General features: G+C 45.0%; 1 pseudogene; it reads right to left on the reverse strand.

Annotated features, from left to right (window-relative positions):
• Positions 1-219: 219 nt before the first annotated feature.
• On the reverse strand, positions 220-17,547 carry LOC120373971 (annotated as a pseudogene).
• Positions 17,548-24,322: the final 6,775 nt, after the last annotated feature.

The following is a 24,322-nucleotide window of genomic DNA, read 5'->3' on the forward strand; positions in this document are numbered from 1 at the left end:
CAAAGTCAGAATATACATTAAAATTTTAAATCTAACCAGTATCCCTTAAATGGCTTGACAGAAGATGTGAGAACATGTTAGTGTTACAGTTGAGTGAGCCTAATATTTATTTAATTCTCTTTAATATAGGAATTAGATACAGTTCTCCTATCATCTAATTTCTAAGTTATTATCTGCAGAAAACCCTAGAGTTTTCAGGTGCCTAAGTAGCCCCTCGAATCATGGTTAAAGTTACCCTCCTCCTCCATCTGAAATAGCACTCCTGTTATCTTGGGACAGCCTGGATCTGGTAGGGGTGTGGGGTGAGTGTCGCGGCAAAGCGTCCAACCTCTCGAGGCCTGGCCTGGCCCTCAGGGAGACGGAAGGTGAAATGCTGCAGGAGGCTGGTGAGGAAAAGGAAGAGCTCCATCCTGGCCAGTTGTTCCCCCAGGCAAACACGACAACCTGCAAGTGTGGGAGTGAGAAAAGAGGGAGGAGGCAGAGAGGAGGAGGATACACCACCACATGTAAATGACTAATCACTGAAGGAGTAAGACCCTTACTGCACACCCACAGGTTGGAGTGAGCACAGAATCTGCCTCCATCTGCAGCAGATGGTGAGTCTTCCTATTCTTGGACACTGTGTGAACAGGAACAACTAGGAAATACTTCTCCAGCCCAATCAATGTTCTATTTAATCCAATTTCCCTGTCTCTGATTGTGGCCAGCACCAGAAGCTTCAGTGGAAATCATAAAACCAAGGACTCTTGTCAGTTGATTTGGAGAGGGGAATTATTGCCTCATTAGCCTGACTCAAAAGGGTCAGACACTGTAATACGCAGGGCTAAATCCTCAGCTAGTTAAATTGGCCTAACTCCATTGATGTAAAAGGATCTATGGTAATTTACACCTGTTGAAGATCTGTCCCATATGCTCTTTGTGGAATTCTTGCCTGTAGAATCGAAATGGGCAAATAAATGCCTTTAGATAGAGAAATCTGAGGTGGAACAACATGCCCATGCTACCAGGCAGGAGATTCTGGTTCAAGTGCAATCTGGGGACATTGGTTTCCTGTACTCGAGGCAAATACAAGTGGTGCATCTTCACCAATGACCCATGTCAGGCTAAACCACTGCAGCAAGCCTTTGCAGTACTCGTATAAACAGGGTCACCTCGCCGTCAGCCTGAAAGACTTCACTGGTGCCATATCTACTCCCGTAGCCACTGCAAAATCCTTCTCTTGGTCGTCAGGAACCTTAATGACAACACCTCCATCTTCCTCTTTGGACTGTTCTCTTTGAAGATAGTAAAATCAAACTTTGAAGTCTATAAGTTGATAACTGAAGTGAATGAGTTATGGGTCAGACCATGTTATGAGCTGGGTGAAACCTTGCTATGGGTTGACTCAAAACCTCATTCAAACTGCTGTGTGAACACACCCTTCACTTAAGATAGTTGTAACCCACACCTAAAACAAGGCCTAATAGAATCTTTCCAGAAACTAGCATCAGGTGGGTATGGAGTTCCACTTGGTATTGTGACCAGGTTGGGAGGGAGGGAGCTGCGAGTCTGTGAGAGAACACACAAAAACTGAGAACAGACAAAAACAGAGAGAGGCAGAGACAAAAGCAAGAAGTAACTGAAACAATTGGCTGCATTGAAACAAACCTAAAAAGCACCAACCTGCTAAGTGTTCATCGATTTTTGGAGATGATCTGGTCACTGGGAAAGGTTCTGTGGCAAAGCTATAACACTGCTCAGTTCATAGACCCTTCTGTCTAAGCCTTCACAGTTCCCACTGCTGGAACTCCTGGGCTGCACTGGTACACGCCTGGCAGAGGCAGTGCCCCACCAGTTCAGGCATCCCTCTGCTGTTGATGTGGTGACCAGAGGGGTTAGGAAAGACCCTAGAGCCCCTCCACTAGCCACAGTTGGCCTCCTTTGGTGTGTATCAGAGAATCAGTATTTCCCTCTTCCCATCTCTCTGGTGAGTTTGGAGCATATGGGAAACTGGGAACATCCATCTCTCCTTTATCCCCTATGGATCCATGTACCCCATTGCAGTGGTCTCAGAGCCTCCAGTAACAAAGGCTTCCTTTGATCAGGGTGCCTTGCAACAGATAAAGGAGCATGTAGTATACAATTTTGATCATGCTTTAACAGAAATCCTTAACTATAACCTCATCCTTTTCCCAATAACACACACTTCACCTGTGTGTGTGTACATTGCTTCTAAACCAATTCCTGGGCCTCCACCTTCAAGCAGACGTACTGAAGTATGAAGTAATTTCTCTGGGGAGATGCAGCATGCTCATGAAGAACAGAGCCTAATGTGACAGATGGGTGTATAGGCTTAAGGGACGGAGGTCCTCCTTAACTGGCAGTTCTGTGCTCTTGTGGGATTAGGTAGGTGGGTTTCTTACATAAGCAACCTGAATTGACTTGTAACAAGTTTATTTTCTATTTAAATAACTACAGCTGTAGAAGATGAGCAATTAATTCATTAAGGTGAGAGTTGCCCAGCTTACTGCAGAGTATAGAATACAGAACTGCTTCCCTTTGGCCGAGTGGTTTACATAGGCCCCTGAGGCAAGCTGCTCAGGATCTCAAGGCCTGACCCTAAGTACAGAATTTCAAGGCCAGAGTTTCTGCGCTTGAGAAATAGAGAGAGGGAGTTATTATGCAGAGGTTGCGTATACTGGTACCACCAGGGCACTGTAGAACAGGACCAGCTCAGCACAGACTGCAATGATCTTCCACATGAGGAAGCTGCTCTCATGATGAGAGGGACATCTTGCTTTAGAGGAGACTCACTTTCCCATAACAGTAGTGGGTCACATCTCATGAGGCACTGTGCCTCATTTCCACAGGGACGGCCTCTCCCAGTTGCTCCTCCCCTTGGATTTACCTGTAGAGAAAGGCAGGAAGGCCTCTTGCTTCACAAACTGCCCATCTGCATCCAGGAAGTGCTCCAGGTAGAACTGGTGCGGCTTCTCCCAAACCATTTCATCCTTCAGCACCGAGGACAAGTTAATGATGACTGTCGTCCCCTGATCCAGAAAGAAACAGGGTACATAAGAATTGTCACATCAGAACAGTTCAGTCCCTCTGCATTCAATTTCCCAGCTCAAGTCATGGCCATTGTAGGATGCTTCAGAGGAGGGCACAGAACCCATCTCAGATACCTAATTGTATAATCTTATAGCACACTGGAGTGGGACACTTTCAATTAACATTGCTTTGTCAGCAGGAGATCTCTCCTGCCAACAAAGCTACTACCTCTCGTTGAGGGTGGAATTTTTTTGTTGGTGAGAGAGCTCTCTCCTGCTGACAAAGAGCGGCCACACGATGCACCTTTTACAGCACAAGTGTCCCTAAAAGGTGCATAGTGTAGACATAGCGTAAGAGTATGCCAGTGGTGTTTTCATGTCTAATGAAGTTCGTGTGATGAAAATTGCTTCTACTCCCCAATTGCTTCAAATATTTTCTCAAGTTAATTTTAGCTCTGGTAAGAGTGTGCTGATTGAGAGACTCCAAACTACAATTCTCATTGTCTTCACAGAAAAAGCGAGATCTTTCCCCTCTCACATGCCTTAGACCTGAGCTAGAGGAGTTTCTTCCAAGGGCGAAAGTGGAATTGAGTATTGTATGGCTTTGGTCTCCCAGTGTGACTGTCACCAGGGAAGGCAATAATTGCCCATCATTGTCTCTTGTCCATTTGGAACTGGACTGAGATGCACAGTGGCCTCTAAACAGCCTTCAGATAATAGAGTTTTAGTTGCTACTGTTCTGGATTTGAACTGGTGACCTAGCAGGTAGTTTCTATATCCCATTCCAAATTCCACACAGTTAATCAGCCTTTCTCCACCTTCAAGCAGATGTACTGAATGTTATAAGGTGCCCAAGACAAACTTACAGCCCCCCCTTGTAATGATTGCAGTCCTTAGTTGTGTTTTAGCTCAATTCGTTGTTTTTGCAGATATCCAAAGGCTTGTTGAAGATGGAGCTAACCACATAAACAAGGCTCTCTCTGAGGCCCAAGCCCTTTCAAAACTGCACATTTGATAACTCGCCAATGGTTGTGTGATTCAGGGCCTGGTGCTCCACCTCCGTTTGCACAGAACCTTGGGGAGATTCACATATGGAATGTCTGCAGCTTCAGGACATAAGTCTGCAAGGGGAGCAGATGTCTGCATCCCCTGCTGGCCACAGATACCTTTGGAATGAAGAAGCCTTGGAGCTCGGTGTCCCGGTATGTCATGTGAGGCAGTCCAGCAGGAGCGATATCCCCATAATGTTGAATTTCATGGATCACAGCATTGGTATAAGGCATGTTCGCTAGGTCCTCCATCTGGGGTGACCTGTCCCTGCCAATCACCTTATCAATTTCCTCATGGACTTTACCTGGAAAAAGACCCTTTACATTGAGGGGGATGTAACATATTTAATAATGTACATCAACACCGTACAAGTTTGAAGCCTATGGATTTACCCTTAGGCTGTAAACTCTCTGGGGCAGGGATTGTCTGTTTATCTTTATTTGTACAACGCTGAGAACAACAAGGAACCAATCTTGATTGGAGCCTGTGGGAGCTATTATAATATAAACATGTAATAATAATAATTAATAATGTGGGTTTATAATCTGTGAGTTTGTTAACCAGCTTCCTATCAACTATTGAGCAGTTTACAAGCGAGTCATCTCTAGGAAGTGGGTGCTCTAAGTGTCTGGGAGGTGTCTGGTGTCTAGGGCACTTGTTCAGGGGTCAGGAAGGATATCCAGCAGTGGGGAGAAGGCATGGTCCTTGTCTGGACCAACTTCTGATTTCTCTCACCTCCACACAACCAGAAAGCCTCTTTGATACCCCAGACATGCACTGCTCTGCTTCCCAACAGCTAATTCCTGACCTCGCAATCAAGCCTTGTGTGTTTGTTGAACAGGGAAATTGGTGAAAGCCTCTGGAAGCAAGAGTGCTAGGGTGGCAGAGTTTAACTAGAGATATCTATAGGAGGGTATTGGCCTTTGTTGGGGGCAAAGGCCAAAGTGAGCTCTGCAGACAGTGGGAAAGAGAGGAATGCAGAATTAGGAGCTGGAGGAGAGCACACTCATCTACTCAGCCCAACGTACACAGTCATCCTCTGTGCTATGGGCTAATAAGCTCATTGTTAGAAACATCCCACCTTACCCATACTGTATTTGACCCACTTGTGCATAGGCAAAATTTCCTCTAGGGTGCTTGACTCCCCCCCCCCCCGCTCCAATCCCCACCCCCACTCCACCCCTTCCCTCAAGGCCCCACGCCTGCCCTGCCTCTTCCTGCCCCCGCTCCACCCACTCCACCTAAGTGCACCCTGCCTTTGCTCCACCCTCCTGCCCTCCAAGTGCCTCCTGCACACCACTAAACAGCTGATCCGTGGTGGGCAGGGGACACTGGGGAAGAGCTGATCAGCGGGTCTGCCAGTGGAGCTGAGCACCCACATTTTGTTTTTCCCTGTGGGTGCTCCAACCATGGAGCACCCACAGAGTCAGTGCCTATGTACTTGTTCCTCCGGCGTTAGCACATTTAAGCAGGTTAGCATTTATCCCTATGGAGACCCTAGGAGAAGGAAGAGTTACCAAGTAGCTACAAGGGTCTCAAAGTGCACTTGTCATGAAGAAAAGTGGTGAGTGCTCCCTCTGACACTGAAATATTTAACGGGGCTTGCTCTCTCCCTTCTCCCTTGCCACAGGTCTTTGCTCTCCCACTCAGAGAGTTTTCCAGTGGAATTATTCCCCCAATCACTGCTGTGACTGCTGCTACGGCAGCGTCATATGCCCAGAACACAAAGGTGACAGCAGATGCTAAGAAGTTTTCAGTGGAAGATGCAGGGTTGGTAGAACCGGTCACATCTCCACCAGTCCTCTTGCTTACACTGGATGTCAGGATGGAGAAGCATGTACAGCAAAGCCTAGCGCAGGGTGGAGGAGGTGGTCTAGGTGCCAGCGGTAAACAAGTCAATTGTTACCATATGAAGGTTGTTGTCATTGCAACTGCTCCCCGCATGCTCTTTGGCCTGAAGGGAACAAAAGAGAGCGTGATTTGATCTAAGATTTTTGTTGAGGAGAGAGGAATAGACGGGTAGATAGTGGTAATTCATATTCTCAGACTGAAAGGCTGAATCGTTTGCAGAGTGCAGCAAAACACGTGCATATGATAACACACGCTGTAATGGCTCCTTTCATACATTTCAAGGTAATAATTTGTCCCACACATCATGGACTTCATCAGGAAAAAGCTCAGGACCTTCTGCTCCAAAAACACAGGGCATGTCTACACTACAATATAAGCCCAGGGTTAGTGGCACTTGGCTCAGCTGACCCTGGGTTAGAGAACCCAGAGCTTGAGCACCTACACTGGGATAGTCAGTAGGTGGATGGCAGGCCAAATCTGGACAGCTAGATGCTTTTGAACAGATTCTGAAATCTTTTTATTTACTTATCATTATTGTCATTTTTTAAAAATTATTTTCTCTGGAGTCTGGACCTTGCCTATACCTTGACCAAGAAATTTGAACCTTGACAAAAAATGTACTACCCCTGCAGAAGTCAATGTGGAGTGTCAACCATACATTAAGAATTTTCTAGCCCAGGCATTAACCTGAGGTTCTGGCATCCACACTGTAGCAGGCAAACCTGAGTCAAACCAACCATATCCCAGACTCCCTAGCACCCTTCCAGAATGTGGCCGCTCTAGCCTTGACTGTGGGAAATCTTTACTGCCCACCCTGCACATTACAGGAAGTTTGACCAGCCTGACAACACTGCCTGCCGAGCAACGTGGAAGAGGCCCCTATTCAAGAACTTTTCTTGCTTGCACTGTCCCGCCTGTGTCAGGAATGGGGTAGAGTTTCCGTGAGGCGCTGGTGGACATTTCAGCTGCATTTTCTGACCCACCAAAGTCCAGGGGTGCTGTAACAATTTTTATAGTGGGGGTGCTGATGATGGAAAACCTGTATCTGGTGTTTGTTATTACTGCTTCAAGTCACGGGGTGCGGTATTACCCCCAGTTCCAGCACCACTGCCAAAGGCACCCGAAAGAGTTTATGGTGGTGGAGGAGAAGTACCCAGGCACGACAGACTCACACTGGCTGATGCTGCTCAGTACACTCAGCATACGTGCTGGAAACTCTGCCCACAGTCTATTACCACCAAAGTTAAAGGAGGGTCTCCAGTCAGTCTTAGAGATTTGTGCCTCTGCAACCACAAGAGGTTAGTGTGATCACTCACACTTGATCAGCTCGGAAATTCCATGTAGTAGTGAGCAGGGTGCAGCCAACATGCCAGCCAACAAATTAACATCAGGATTCCAAAAGTTCATATATGTACCTGTGAATAATAATTTGACAGTCCCTATTCCTGCCTTGGTATCTTCTAGGAGATCAGGACCTCAGTGCTACCTACTGAACCAACTATCTCATTTTCTACAAGACAGGTCTCCCCACCAAGTACTCTTCAGGGCCACTTTGCTTAGGATACAAGGTATGACAGGATCACGCCAGGAAGTAGTCTGGCTATCTTTTGTAATGCTGGGGATTTTGTGTGTCTGTTTTCTAAGGGTTTCTTGTCTAGGTTTTCTCAGAGCAATTCTGTAAATTTAGACATAGACTTAACATGGGCAATAACTAATAAGCTATTTAAGAGCCAATGAAAATGTAATTTGCTTTGTTTATGAATCAGAACAAGAAGTTGAAATTTAGAAATTTCCCACAAAATGAAAGTTTTTCAAAAAGGGTTTCAGGTTAATCAACATTTTAAAAATACTATAAATAAAATGAATATAAAAATAAAACAAACCATAAAATAAAAAAAATAATGAAGTAATTTCTAAGTGAAAAATTGAAATGTGCTGTTCTGACAATCTCAAAACAGAATGTTTTAAGCCTATCAAAATGTTTCATTTTGATTTTTTCTAAATACAATTTTGTCAAAAGTGACATGTTTCCATGTTTCACTGTTTCAGTTTTGCAACCAGCTGTTCTAGAAAGATATAAAAACAGATCAGGTTTTTGTTCTGGAACATTTTTCCATCCAGGAATTCCCAGCAGCCTGCCTTTGAACGAAGCTGTGACTTGGAAGGATGAAGGAAGTCTTCACTGTGACCTTTGCCAATATGATTTAAAAAGTGTCTCTAAACTGTACATGGTCGGCTCATGTCAGGGCTGTTCCATGGCCAAGAGAGCTAAGGAGCCAGGTACAGCACCCACTAGAGTCAATGAAAGTCTCACTTTGACTTCATTGGGCACTGCCTCAGGCTGTAAGTGCCTTAGCAGTACATATTAAAATTCCAGCTATCAGCCTATTCTTCAGCTGATTTCTGAGCATGAACTCATCAGACTCACTAGATAAGGGAAAACCAGAAGAAATAGAACTGTGAGCTGTTCATAGCAGTTCTATTAGCAATAGGATTTTACTTGTAAACTTTACAACAAGGGACAAGGGAAGCTAACAGGAAGTGTTCCCGTCACTAATATCTTCACGGAGCCAACGAGATCTACACCTGCTGTTCTCCTCCTACCTTCTCTATCTCCTGTAGAAAAGCATCAGTGAAGTCTCTCTTTTGGGTAGGATTCCAGGTCGTCCTGTGCTCCTTCACAAGCTCATCTGTGAAGTCCAGGACCTCCTTTTGGGATCGGAAAACTCTCTGTGGCACTCCAGGGATACGCAGCAGCCAAGGTACTACGACAAGGAGCTAAGATAACACAGTGAGAGAGAGAAAACCACAGCCCATGACTCCCAGAAAAGAATCACTAAACTACAATCTTACTGATCAATCAAATGGCAGCTTCTTACTGACCAAATCATACGTGCTGAGTTACCTGGGGCAGGAATCCAGCTTCTTCGTTCAAGGCCTGTTCAATCAAATGCAGCAACCTCTGAAATTTCTTATTGTCATAGTCAAAGCGCTCGCCATAGATGAGGGAGCAGATCACATTGCTAACTGCGTTGTTTATAAGAAAATGTGGATCAAAAGGACGACCTGAAAAACATACAGGACTAACCAAAGACATGAGGAGTCACAACATCATTGTAGCCTGCCCCTCACTGCAAGAACCTCTAACATTTCAAGATTGCTTATGGAACAAACCAGTTTAAAGTCCATGCTCATGTAACCTGGGGAAGTTAAAGATGCCCCACATACTAACAGGGTTGGGCCTGGTCAATACTTGGAAGAAGGAGCAGCATGGAAAACTTAAGAATTTCAGGTTTGTGCTCCTTATTCAGTCAGTGGTATTCATCTCTTTGTCTCAGTACTGAACCAGTGTTTCCTGTGTAAAGACAGATGTCACTATGCTCCTACAGATGTTTTTAAGTTGAGGCATAAAAGTGATGTTCTTAAAGACTTCATGGCATGTTTTGGAAATGTGTTACGTGTTGATGCCTTCACCAAATTACATTCTACCAACCTAAAATTCCCCTTGCACATTTGATTGAAGATGTTGGGTTTTGTTTGTTTTTACTTCCCATCACAAACTGTCATGTTAAAACATGTCAGGTTCGACCCCAGAGGTGGCTTCAGGATAGTGCTGGATGAATGATCATTATGTGTCTGGTCTCCAAAGCACTTTAGTATCCTTCTGGCTATAAGGCATTATGTAGAAATGTGAGACACTGTGTTATTATTCCTTCCTTCATAATCAGTCATTTTATCTTTTCATTTCCTTATGTATGGAAGTTACACTGATCCCCGCCCCATCTCCCTTGATGCTACAAACCTTTTTCAGAACAGATCGCAGAGCATAGAAATCCAGTTTTCTCAGTCACACGCTGCTCCAGGGATTTCTTTCCCATCCCAAAGTTCCTCAAGGTGGAGAGTGCAAATCTCCTTTGCTCCTTCCAGGTATGATTATATCTTGCAAACACCACCCCTGAAAAGTATTAATAAACAGGAGACATAATAACCTCTGAGAGCACACCATGCAAAATTTACTGGACAGCAACAAAATAGGGCTGGCCTGGGGGGACTGGTTTGTGAGGAAGGATAAAAGGAACTAAGTATAGCTTCACCAAATGGCAACTAATGGGAGCTATTTTTGCATCCTTCATAGTACAGAAGGAGAGGGATTATTCAGGGAGGTCCAAGATATAGTTAGGAGCAATGGGATGAAATTCAGGGTCAGATCTGCAGCTGGTATAACTTGATGTAGTCAATAGAGCTAAACCATGCTATGCTCTGAGGGTGTGAGCTTCAGGTTGAGTGTGAGAAAACATTTCCCAGTGATTAGATCTACTAAACTACTCAATAGTCTCTCAAAGGAATTAATGGATGTCCCATCACAAGCCATTTAAAAGTGGATTGGACAAAGCACTGGAGAACATACTATAGGGCGCATCCCTGCATTGGCCAGAGTATGGGCCAGGGCGAGGTTGAGAAGATGTGACTCTACAGATATTTTTCCTGCTCTAATCTTTGTTATGAAAGTGCTTTGTGATAACCCAAGATGATTCCAGCCCAACAAGCCTCCCTTTTAGGTTGAATTTCTTTCTACCCTCCCTCACTTTCACTCTTGGGTCCTGGAGGTTCCTCGGAAGGAGGTTATATTTTTTACAAGCCGAGGAAGGTAAATACGTATGGTGAGTGATAGGAATCTGCCAGTTCTGACAATGGCAGCCAATTGGTATTGATTAGCATGTATCTTCTACAGAACATTTCAGAATGTCCACATCTGCAGTTGGGAAGGAGAGTCCCCATTTTGATCTAACCTGACTTCCTCCTTTCGAGAGGTAGTGTCAGGGGCAGACTCCAGCAAAAGCAAAATCAGCAGAAGGACAAGAAAGGGAGGCAGTTCACTCCTTAAGTCCCCTTTAACCTCTCCAGGAGCTCAATTGTCAGCCCCCCTGCAACACTACAGAGAACCATGTTAGTTTCCAAGGTACTTGCCTTCAGAGTTCTCTCCATAACCCAAGTGCTCATGTATAGGAAAGTACGGTCAGTCAGCAAAGTCCTCTGATTTCTGGACCAATGCTTCCTTTACTGCTTTGAATCCATTCACTACTATCAGATTACTCCAGCAGTTCTGAAGGCTAAAGACATTTCCATATTTTTTACTCAGCTGCCAAGAAAAAAAAGGAAAAATATATTGTTGGAAGCCAGATGACACTTAATTTTGCTGGAAAGCAAGCCTGAAAAAATCATCTTGCATTTCTGTATGCTCTCTAACTTAGAAGAATCTCAGCGCACTCTGTTGGGCTTGTTAGCTCATCACTGATATGCAGCCACTTCTGGAGTGGAACAACTCACAGCAGTACTACACAGCCACTTACACAGGGAGAGAAGAATACCACCATTGTCAGCTGACGGTGCAGGAAGAGTTTATGTCAACAGAACGTAACTAACCAAGTTGAAATCTGGCCAGGGATCTTGTGAAAGTGTCACGGGGTCAAGACCTCTTTTGGAGTCTTCAGGGATAACAGACCCAAGTGTACATTGTTCCTTAAAACCATGGTGTGGCACTGGTTTAACCACCGACACAGAGAACCTTCTGCACTAATTCCCGCAGCACATGGCTTTGCATAGGAGATATCCCATTCAAGTACTGACCAGGCCCAACCTTGCTTAGTTTATGAAATCTGATATTATCACAGAGGGTATAGTAGTGCTGGCTACAGATACATACAAAATAAAATTACTGACATAAGGGATTGGAGGTGGAGGGGGGACGTTTCCTGTGATGCTGACAAACGAGGTGCCAGCTCTTGCCCAGGCTGCAGGCACTAGCTAAGAACTAACAAACTCATCGCTGGAGACCGACCAGTTTACCTGTACGTTAGTTTGCTCAAAATAGGTATTAGTCTTACAAGAATATATTTAGTGTTTAGACTCTGTGAAATGCTTGTGAGTTGCTGCAGGCGTTAATCTCACTTGCAATGTCTGTGTTCCGCGCCATCAGAAAATATATAAGTTTTGCTTTATAACTTAGCAAATGGCTGCTCTGGACTTGTGAACCCAGGCACAGGAATCCTCCCTCCCCCCATCGAGAAGGACTGTCAAAATCAGCTGGGCCAAGGAACATTGCAATACAGAGGATTGGCTAATGGGCCTATCCCACCTTGGAAATGCCATGTGCAAGGAGGCTTATTCTGTGGACTTGGAAGCTGAATGAAGGAAATAAAACAAAATCACAGGAAAATTTTCCATCTTTTTGGCTGTCTGAACTGTCAACAAGTAGATGAGAGCCCTTTTCTATAAAACACTGGTGAACATGTGTCTGTAACAGTGCCTAGTGTTCTGGGCATTCACCTCATTACCAGAAAGATACTGATTAAAACGGAGAGAATTCAGAGAAAAGCCACAAAAGAGATTAGGGAGCTGGATGGGCTGATTCATGAGGAAAGCTAAAATGATGTAAATATATTGACTGGTCAAATATCTAAGGAAGGGGACTATGATTGATGCCTGCAAGTATTTGAAAGGTGCAAATTCAAAGGATGGAGGGAAATTGTTTAGTTTTGGGTGAAGGAATAATAGAATGAGACTAAATAATGGAGAATTTACTCTGGACATCAAGAAACAAATCCTCAGCGAGAGGTATATCAGTCTGGGGAAGTTTCTTTGGGGAAGTGAAGAAAACCTCATTGCTGGTCATTAAAACTGGATAAAGCCTTCCGGGGCATACCACTAGAAGTTAGAGGGGTGGATAAGAATAGGCCATCTCTATCTTTGATTTCCATGATTCTGTAAGTAAAAGGAGTTGTTTTTGTTTCCGTTCTGTAAGAAATGCAAAAAAGCAAAATGAAATTGTGTGAAATGGAAATGGGGCAGAAAAGGGAATAATACATTGTTACTAAAAATGTGGAGTTAAAAGCAGCTACAGGTCAAAAGTGTTGTTGGTAGCATTGTCATCATCCGATTTGATCTGGAAACTCAAAAGCTCTTTCTACTGCAAGGTGAAAACAAGAACCAGACCCAGTTTCCCTTGACTGGAGTGTTGAAAGGTGCCAGCCTAGAAAAGGGGCCTCTGGAGTTTGGCAACTACAATCACAAAATATAATATGATTTAGTTGCCACAAGCTACTGTGACATTGCACTCTATATGATTTTATAAAAATATGCTAATGAGTGAATATAATGTAACTGGAATATGCTTCATGCAAAAGGTCCCTTGTAAAGTATCATTACAAAGCTTATAATCTACTGAGTGTGATCATCCTATTTGTATAAATGTACCACTCTTGTATCTGAAACTAGAAATATGAAATATAACTCTGAGGACCTATTGTAATTATACAAAGTGTGGGCCATTAATGGTGGTTTGGAACCTTGATGGCTCCCATCAACCAGGACAACTGACTGTGGACGGCTCTGTTTGCAGGCAAGCCTTCCTGTGAGTCAGGCTGGGAGGAATGAAGCCTTGGGGTCTTACAGTGACATGTGATCATGTCACCTGAACTGGAATTCATCTTTAACCTAGTGCTTTTCACTGGGGGGGGGAGGGGGGAAAACACCCAGAGGGACAAAGGATTCCTGTCTTATGCAAAAGATATATAAATGGGTGGAACAGAACAAAGAGGAGAGCCATCATGAGGAATCCCCTAGCTACCACCTGAGAACAAGAGCTGTACCAGCGAAAGAATTGTGCCCAGACCTGGAAGGTGTCCAGTCTGAGGAAAAAACTTACTGAAGCATCTCTGAGGGTGAGATTATCTGTATTCAGTTTGATTAGACATAGATTTACGTGTTTTATTTTATTTTGCTTGGTGACTTACTTTGTTCTGTCTGTTACTACTTGGAACCACTTAAATCTTACTTTCTGTATTTAATAAAATCTCTTTTTACTTATTAATTAACCCAGAGTATGTATTAATACCGGGGGGGTGAAGGGGGCAAACAGCTGTGCATATCTCTCTATCAGTGTTACAGAGGGCGAACAATTTATGAGTTTACCCTGTATAAGCTTTATACAGGGTAAAACGGATTTATTTGGGTTTAGACCCCATTGGGAGTTGGGCAGCTGAGTGTTAAAGGCAGGAACACTTCTGTTAGCTGCTTTCAGTTAAGCCTACAGCTGCTAGGGGATGTGATTCAGACCTGGGTCTGGGTTTGCAGCAGGCTAGCAAGTCTGGCTCAAACCGGGCAGGGCACTGAAGTCCTAAGCTGACAGGCAGGAAAGCAGGAGCAGAGGTAGTCTTGGCACATCAGGTGGCAGCTCCCAAGGCAGGGTTCTGTAATCTAACCCATCACAGCTACATCAATAGTTTCCCAGACAGGAAAAAGCATTCACTTGAAACAACTAACCCTGCAGAGGTTGTATGTGCTCTTATTAGGGCAGACACAGCCAGCAAGCACATCCTACAGTTTCCTGGAGATTACATAAAAGCATATCCTGGAGATTATGGTTTTGTTCACTTTTGCTGAGACTCTTAATCATTTCTACAAGGGAGGTTGTCATTCATGCATCCACATCCCCAAACCAGAGAAACTTTTGAATTAATGGATCTGAGCAGAGACAAATGAATTTTCATATAGAATAAATCTTTCACTAGCCCTTTTCATCCCAGAGGATATAGATGGTACATAAAGGGACCAGTTCACCCACCACTGAAGTGCAGTCATCTTTGAGGTGGAACGCAGCAGCTGTTTAACAGTGTTAATATTGTGCAACAGCCCAGCACACTACAATGTCTCCAGCTGAAATTACAGGGAGGAGAGAGAGAGAGAGAGAGAGAGAGTGTGTGTCACTCTCCTCCAGCGCCATCTACTGGACTTGGGAGTGGAATGTTGTCTAGAGCCACAGCAGATAGAGGAGAACCTCGCAGCCTCTGTAACTCCGAAGAGGAGGTTAGGGACATCAGTGGGGGTGGAGGGTTGGGGCTGCAGCTGCAGGGTGGGTGGGGGTTGGGGGAGTCAGGGTGGGGGTGGGGAGAGTCAGAAGCTTCTGACTCTGGAGTTGGGGCCCAGGGCGGGCAGAGCGCTCAGGTCTTCTGCCCAGCAGGAGCACCAGGGCTTTAGATAGTGGGAGGGGCTTCAGCCCCATGTCTCTGCTCCTCACATCTGCCGTGGCCCGCGGTGGGTGTCCAGGCTCCCCACACAGGGCCGGCTCCAGGTACCAGCTTAACAAACAGATGCTTGGGGCAGCCACTCCAGAGAGGGGGCTGTTGGTGTCATCAGGCATCTGTATTAGGCCTGAATAAACTAAAGTCATTCCATGTCTGACCAGAGTGCTGCCATGTTAAACTGTAATCGACCTCACAAGCCAGTAACCGAGAATGGAATGTGTGGCAACTAGCTATTAGTGTAACACTGATAGCAGGAGGCAATTATAAAGCCTGCTTGCACCTGGCTGAAGGGAGTGAAACAAAATAACTGGTCAAGAAAAAGTTACTAACGAGATAATATGTTTGCTGCCAAGTATGATTTAACCGGCTTAGGGTAATTGCTACTTTATAATGTACTTGCTGTATGGGAACCTAAGGGGAGGAGTGTGTGTGTGTGTGTGGGGGGTAATAGAAATGCTTAGTTGAAATCATGTATAAAAACAGAAAAGCTGCTTGCAGCTGTGTGCTTGATTTGAGACGTGTCTGTGTCTCTGAGCATCACGCTTTGAGATCTCAAATAAACTTTTGTTTGCTTCTCCACCTTGGTGTGTTTATTGGAGCGAAGCACACCGGGCAACGAACCACTGTTGCTGTCGCCTTTGTGCCGGCAACAGGGCGGCACGTCCAGCTATTCGGCGGTAATTCGGCAGAGGGTCCCTCACTCCCGCTCGGAGCGAAGGACCTCCCGCTGGCTGAATTGCTGCAGATCGCGATCGTTTTTTTTTTTTTTTTTGGCTGCTTGGGGCGGCGAAACCCCTGGAGCCAGCCCTGTCCCCACGGCTCCGTTCCCAGCTTCAGCAGGCAGCGCCAGGACTTGGGACTTTAGCTACAGTGGGAGCTACAGCGGGAGCTACAGCTGGGAGCGCTGAAACCGCTGCTCCCTGCTAGCTAAAGCCCTGAGCCGTGCCGCCCTACCCAAGGCTGATGCTAGGAGCCCCATCCCTCCTGCACCTAAAGCTCTGAGTCCCGGTGCTCCTGAGGGTCAGAAGCCCTGAGTCCCCCCAGCCCTGATTCCCCCACCCTGCGGCTGCAGCATCAACCCCCTTGGCAGCACAGTATTTGTGGGGTTTTTTTGTTTTTTGGTCTGCGCTGCTGCCTGCCTGATTCATTGAGGACTTCCGGTTCCAGACGGTGTCCGGTTGACCGGTAAGTCCACCAATCTGATGTTCCTATCTTTGAGGTGCTACTGTAATCACAGAGCATTAGAGCCCCTCCACCCCTAGGAGGACTGACTGTTACTGCGTTGGAAAAGCCCCTGCATGTAAAATAACCCCTCCAGCCCACACCAGCTGGATTAACGAACCACCAGCCCGCACCAGCTCTGTTCCCCAGCACGCTGTGCTTAGGGTGACCAGATGTCCCGATTTTATAGGGACAGTCCTGATATCCAGGGTTTAGTCTTATATAGACACCAATTATCCCCCACCCTGTCCCGATTTTTCACACTTGCTATCTGGTCACCTTAGCTGTGCTCTCCAGCCCCTCTGGCACTGACCTGGGTAAAGGAGAGGTGCGGGCTGTGGAAATCGATCTGCAGCATGGTCCCAATGAAAGGCAGAGAGGTCGGCCCTGGTGGGTAGCGACTCCAGCTCTTCCTGCGCTTCAGGAAATCAAATAGCAGAGCGAAGACTGTGAGGGCTATGCCCAGTGCTGGGAGGTTGTTCCCGCAGGATCGTTCTTCCCTTTGCCCCCACTCCGTATTTTTAACTCTCACCCCTGCCTCCTGCTCCTGTTCTCTGACTCTTTGCTATTTCTGTCTCCCTAGTTTCCTCCACCTGTTCCCCTTCTCTCTCTCTCTCTCTCTCTCTCTCTCAAACACCTGTCCCGCTCTTGATAATATCACAGCTTGGAGCTGCTTGGGCAGAATTTCTCTGTAGCCCCTCCTCTGCCTAGATACTACAAACTCACAAGGGAGTGGTAATGAAGGGTGATCCAACCCCTGCAAAAGGGAAAGGGCATAGCTCAATTTCCAGATCTGTGGTATGTAATGCAGTGGTTCTCAAACTTTTGTACTGGTGACCCCTTTCACATAGCAAGCCTCTGAGTGCGACCTCCACCTTTATAAATAAAAAATATTTATTTATTTAAGTATTTAATTAATTAAAACTTATTTAATTAAAAATTTTAAAATATATTTTACACCATTATAAATGCTGGATGCAAAGCAGGGTTTGGGGTGCAGACTGACAGCTCATGACCCCCCCACATATAACCACCTTGTGACCCCTCCAGTTTGAGAACCCCTGATGTAACATGAGGGAGAAAGGCACCTCCTGATGCCAACTGGCAGAGGTGCACAGAGTTTGACAGGAATCCCCCTATATAATGTATAATAATAATGATGTATAATAATTCACTAACAAGTGGCATGTGAGGTTCGGTGTAATGGGCATTGTGGCATCTGACTCTTTGGTATCCTACCTTTGAACTAATGTTGTTTGATGTGATTAGGATTAAAATCTCATGTCTGCTTACCAAATCTCATCTCTATACATGTCTCTTTCTGCCCCAGCTTGGTTCTATCTCTGCCACCTTCCTGCTCTCTGTGTACAGCAATTTGGAGGCATTATATATGTGACACCAAAAATACATGTGAAGAATAGGAACAGTGAGCATATTTTTCTCCACGCTTTCAAGCAAGAGCGTAAACCATAAATGTAGCAGCGATGGTAAGTAATGCCTATGCAGAAATGTAGTTTGCATGGGGGATAGCTTCCTAGTGTGGTAGAATAAGATGTGAAATCATGCTGCCTGGGAAGCTATCCCCACGCGATCTACATTCCTTGTGTAAAAAGAACAGGAGTACTTGTGGCACCTTAGAGACTAACAAATTTATTTGAGCATAAGCTTTCATGGGCTACAGCCCACTTCATCGGATGCATGCAGTGGAAAATACAGTAGGAAGATATATATCTATAGATATGTTACCAAAATATTGGGTCCGTCTAGCTGAGAGCCAATAACAGCCTGACAGGGATAAGGAAAAGATTGCTTTATTCTGCAGAAGAAAGGAGAGCCCTGTACCTTGGTACAGAAGACTCTGTCTTACACCAATTTCACAGATCCTTTATACACATTTAGATAAAGACCCTTGCCATGTTCACACCTGATTGGTGGTTGCCAGACCCCGTACTTCTGCTATCTGGTCAGTGAAAACCGGTTTGGAGCTAGTTTCTTCTGCTTCAAGGCAGAGGAGAAAAGACAGTTCAAAAGTTCAAATTACTGTATACTGAGGCTTCTGCTTGCCCCTAATGGCTGCCTGCTAGTTAAGGGGGGTCACCAGTAACTTTCACATATATATATACACACACACACGCACACACAGAACATGAAACAATGGGTGTTACCATACACACTCTAATGAGAGTGATCAGTTAAGGTGAGCTATTACCAGCAGGAGAGAAAAAAACCTTTTTGTAGTGGTAATCAAAATGGTCCATTTGCAGCAGTTGACAAGAAGGTGTGAGGAACGGTGTGTGTGTGGGGGAAATAAACATGGGGAAATAGTTTTACTTTGTGTACATGTACATTGGCCAAACCGGACAGTCTCTACATAAAAGAATAAATGGACACAAATCAGACGTCAAGAATTATAACATTAAAAAAACCAGTCGGAGAACAATTCAATCTCCCTGGTCACTTGATTACAGACCTAAAAGTTGCAATATTACAACAAAAAAACTTCAAAAACAGACTCCAACGAGAGACTGCTGAATTGGAATTAATTTGCAAATTGGACACCATTAAATTAGGCTTGAATAAAGACTGGGAGTGGATGAGTCATTACACAAAATAAAACTATTTCCCCATGAGAGCGGATGAAAATAATGAGATTTGGACCCCACTCCCCACTCCCAAACCCCCCCTAATCCAACAACATGGGGTCATTTTGCTTGGATTCTGAGCTTTTGCAGTTAGCATTTTCATACTTTTCTCCTAATCACCTGGAGTCTGAATTTGATCATTAACTTCTAATTTTACCATTCAGACAAGTCCAGCTTTTACTTGCCCTTCAGCATTAGAGGGATTTTACTTGGTGACTTGCAGTTTTGGTAGCATAATGAGAGCTACAGCTATATGATGTATAGTATCCTTAATGCAGCCAAGTCCATTAAAAGCCTTGTCAAAATCTTTCTAAATGTTCTTTGCATAGAGACCCAGGCATTGCCATTCTGGGTCAGGCGAATGGTCCACCTAGTTCAACACACATTGTTCTATTTTAACTTTTCTTTTCATTCAAATTGACATGGTCCACAAGTAGGTTGCTCCTTCTGAGACCCTTTTCCAGTCCCCCCAATACATCACTTTCAAGTGGCAGGTCCCTGCCTTCACTTCACTCTGGTGTGGGACAATGTTCCCTCTAATTTTTCCCATCCATGTGCAGAATGAATTTTGTTATGTGCACCAACATGAAGGCGATGTGTGGCAGGGGTGGGGCCGAGGGGTTCGGAGTGTGGGGGGGCGGCCACAGGGCTGGAGCAGAGGGTTGGGGTGTGGGGGGATGAGAGCTCTGGCTGGGGATGAGGATGTGGTGTGTGGGAGGGGCTGAGGGCTAGCGCAGAGGCTTGGGGTATGGGGGTGAGGGCTGCGGGGTGGGCCCAGGGATGAGGGGTTCACTTGTAGGAGGGGGCTCAGGGCTGGGGTAGAGGGTTGGAGTGCAGGGGATGAGGGCTCTGGCTGGGTCCAGATATGAGGCGTTTGGGGTACAGGCTGCCCCGGGGCTGCAGCGGGAAGAGACTCGTGTGATGAAATCTCCTGGAATACGTCAAACCAAAACTAGCAACCCTAATGCCTCCTGTTCACACTGGGCTTACTGTATTGAAAAAAGGTGGAAGTGGACTTGTTTAGCTTCAAGGAAAAGCAATACTTGATTACAGTGGGCTACTATTCAAACTTCTGGGAGGTCAGTGACCTGCTGGATACAAGAATCAAGTCAGTGACAGGACAACTCCATCTCAGGAGTGCCAGAGCTGTTCAGTGCAGTCATTGATGGGACAAAGGACAAAACCCTGCTACCAGCGAGGGGAGACCTGTTGCAGTGAAAAGGATGGGAACACCTGTCAGAGAAAATGGCCAACAATCAGAGAAAGCAGGCACAAGAGTACAACATGTCAACCAAGGATCTACTGGCCCTGGAGACAAGCATTCCTGTGAGGACCCAGCCAATAGAGAGACACCTGAAGGATTGGACTATAGAACTGAGTTTTGAGGGGTGAAGTAGCACCCAGGTCATGTGAGCTGACTACGTTAGAGGGACAAGTGATCCGAAGGAACAGGAAACAAGCCAGCAGACAACACCCAGAGAGAGCCAGCAAAGACACAAAGACCATCACAGAACAGAGGAACAGAACAATTTGGAGGCCAACCCCACAGGGCAAGAGGAGACTCCACAGAAATAGTTTGCTAGACTCAAAGACCAGTGACAGGAGGCAGAGATAGGTCACTCCCAATGTGGTTACCAGCTGCAGCTTTTCAGGCTTCTGTCCTGCTGGCACTCCCAGCACTACTTGCAGTCCCATGGGCTCCCATAAGAGCTCTCTTTAAATCTCACTTCCAGTGCAGGTGGAGCAGGGCAGGGCTAATTGGAAAGGGCTGGCTTACCCACAGCCTCCTGGCCCTTAAAGGGGCAGGCCACCCTGTTACATGTGCACTACTAAAAGGAAGGGAGTTGTAAGACATGTGTCTAACAGAGCTGCAAAGACAAAGTTGAGGTTATTTGGGTGCTGGCTAATGAGAATTTTTTCTTTATTAGTACAAGCCTGTGAACTGTGGGTTACTACGCTTGGGGTCTGAATTGTTTATTAAAACTTAGCTTGTGATTCCTTTATGCATGAACATTTGGAGCGTGTGTAATGGTGAGGGTGGTTCCGACCTGCACTTAACTCTCGCTTACAGTTTCTGTGGGGGAGTTACTTATGTTTAAAAAAAAGACTTCAACATAAACCTATTATGGGCCACCACCATGAGGAATGGGGCTGCTATGCTGGGGGAGTGGATTGCTCAGCCCAGGCCATACACATGGAGCAGCCCCAAGAAGGAGTGTGACTGCCTGAAGCAAGATCTCGTCAATGTTGTCTTCCGGAGGAACTTTGCTGTTCTGTGGCCGGATTTATTCCTGAGTCTTGCCTCTTACGTTCACATTTGTGAGCTCTGGAGAAGAAGGCTGTTTGGAGTTTTCCAGCTGGGGCGGTGAAAGGGGTCAGTACTGTGTTAACGAAGCTATGGGAAGAGCTCTCTCTCTCTCTCTCTCTCTCTTTCTTTCTTTGTGGAAGGAAGCAGCAATTTAAAAATTAAAATGCACCCCCTGATCTAGAAGTCCTCCAGAAGCCCTCCTTCAGGGAGGCTTTGTCGATTCACTCAATGAAACTAGATCCTCCCAGAGTGAGAATGCAGGAACACGGAGGCAGGGCCTTTTCAGAGCTAGGCTCTAAGCAGTGGAACATCCTGCTGGAGAATCAGACTGCTGTAGTCTGGGCACCTTCAGAGCCTAGCGTGAAACCTACCTTCTGTGTGAAAGATCCAGTAAGTAGGAGAGCTGTGATGAGAAAGACATTTAAAAGCCCCAGGTCCTGAACCCCCGGAAGGCAGGAGTGGAGTCCGCTTTTGTCTAAACCTCATGTCCTCTTACTGTGTTCAGTGCCTAGATATTGCAGCGATTGGGACTCTGTAAATACTTTAGATAGACAGGAGTGGCAAGGTGCCTGTCCAAATTACTGATGGGCAATAAAGACATATAAGCCAGAAAAGACAAATCATCCACCTGGCAGAAAACACGCAACACCACTTAATACAAATGTGGCAAACCGCTCCTTTGTGAAGGAGATTGTTGTCCTGCAAAAAGGGAAACCTGACACATTCATGGGCAGAAATCTCTGCATCATTGTGTTAAAGCAAGTGACACATATGTAGTCACCAGAGATCCTAGAAATCCATTTGCAGTGGAAAAAAGTGGGATTTGTGTTTTTACAGAGAATATTTAGTTCTTACTATTTGTGAAAAAAATAAAAACATATACACTGGAACCCCGATTATCTGACCTAATTGGGACTGGGGACAGATCAGATAATCAAAAATGTGGATAATCAGTAGAATGGGGTGGGGGGGGGTTCAGGCTCTCAACTTAAAAAATTGTAAATATAATAAATAAAACATTATGGTCAACTGATACTGATACATATTGTGGCTAGGGAAACTAATGTTCAACCTTTCATTTTAAATTCAGATTTTTATGATTTTTTAATCAGAGAATTTTGGGGAGGTTTTATCATGGAAAACTAGGATCCTTGGTAATCACATTCAAACTCCAAGGCTTTGACAAGACACAGCCCAACAGAAGACACAGTTTCAAAAAAAGTTTAATTGAATAGAAGCTGACTCAGACTCTTAAGATACATCAAAAGAAGATGAGGAAATTTGTGGGCTCATTTAATACAAAAATGTCAAATGGCAGGCTGCTTGGATAATCACTCCCAGCACCTTGGGCCTAATTAAAAAGTGTGGGAAACACAGTGGTTGACTGAAGCACCAGGACAATATTACCAATCTAGTAGCAGCGTATGACACATAGCTTGAGTGAAATAAGGGAGTACACGAGGCTCGCCTACGTATGGATGCTACAATTATACTTGCAGTGTCGGAGCACTGAAGACGTTTCTTTCATGTGAGAAAAGTAGCAAAGAAGAAATTACAAAAAACTAGATGAGCAAGACTTACCAAGAAAGTCGAGGGATCTGCCCCAGCGATATCTCCAACTGTTGCAGTCACCAAAGCACAAGAAACATATGCAACACGTATTTTTGTTTTCTAGACGTCTCTATTAAATAAAACCAGCATATTACACTAACTGTGGATGTTAGGAAGGAATCTTAATGGAGCTTCATACTCCTTAAAACTAGACCTTAACACTAGCACAAGTCTATTGCTGACTAAATATGTCAGGCATTATCATTGATAAAATTCCAGAAAAACTTTAACCATAACAGAATCTGGAAACAAGTTGTCAGATCTGTACTGACTGCTGTGAGATAATGCATAAGACAAAATGACTGGTGGAACTGAGGAACATTTTACTTCAAAAGAAAATGAAGATGATTAATTCTGTTCTGTGGTTTTGAAGTCAAACCACCATTCATGAGGATTTCATCTTTTTAAGAGGAAGGGCGTGATCCCCACAGGTCCCAGGAAAAGGGTCATGGATTGAAGTAGCATTGAGGCTCAGAGTTCAGAGGTGTATCTGAAGAGTTCATCTCCCACCCTGGGGTGTGGGTGGGGGACGGGTAAAGAGGCACCTTACTCACTCTGCTGCTCGGGCACTCACTCGCTACCCCTCTCTGCGGGGCTCTGCTTTGGCCCTCTCCACCAGTCACCCTGCTGGCCGATCGCTGCACCTCTCTACCAGCCACCTTGTTGGCCACTCACCAAGATGTTTTCAGGGCCCACCACTTAACACAGCTCCCAGTGATTTTAGCTTTTAGTAGGGGAGCCTCACTGCTGGTGCACACTGGGCAGTGTCTTGCATCAGAGCCATTGTTGCCAGACACTGTATGGCAACACTGTATGTAAATTATAATATTTCCCCATATGATATTATAAACACATTCCCAAATTCCACAGCCCTGCCCAAACTTAGGTTGGCAAACAGGTATGTTCTAAACAAAGGAATGTGTGCTCTGCTTAATTTGCATTTAAGCCTCAAACAGAGTCATCAAGCAGGAAGGGAAACAAAGAAAGCTCAAAAAGGTGAGAAAAAAACCTTCAGGGAACATCCTTCCACATAAACTCTTAGTTCCTCTCTTGAATAACACATCGAACTGGGCACTTGGAGATGGAGACTGTAAAAAGGAGGGACAAACACCCCAATGCACCCAACCCCACCAATCAAATTCATTACACCTAAAGAGATAAAGGAAGCATTCATTGGACTCTGTGGGAGGGGTCCTGACCTACAGAGTTTTGTCAGTTAGATTACTAAAAGCGTATGGTGAGACATTTTGCTCGAATCTGATATAGTTTGTTAAGTTAGGTATTAGTAAAGTCGTATCTTCATTTTTCTTGTAACCATGTCTGACTTTTTATGCCACATTACTGATATTCACTTAAAATGTCTTTGTAGTTAAATAAATTCATTTTATTGTTTTAGCTAATCCAGTGTGTTTAACTTCAAGTGTCTGAATAACATAAGAACATAAGAAAGGCCGTACCGGGTCAGACCAAAGGTCCATCTAGCCCAGTATCTGTCTACCGACAGTGGCCAATGCCAGGTGCCCCAGA

Source organism: Mauremys reevesii, linkage group 1, assembly GCF_016161935.1.
Source record: "Mauremys reevesii isolate NIE-2019 linkage group 1, ASM1616193v1, whole genome shotgun sequence".
In the NCBI taxonomy this organism is placed as follows: domain Eukaryota; kingdom Metazoa; phylum Chordata; order Testudines; family Geoemydidae; genus Mauremys; species Mauremys reevesii.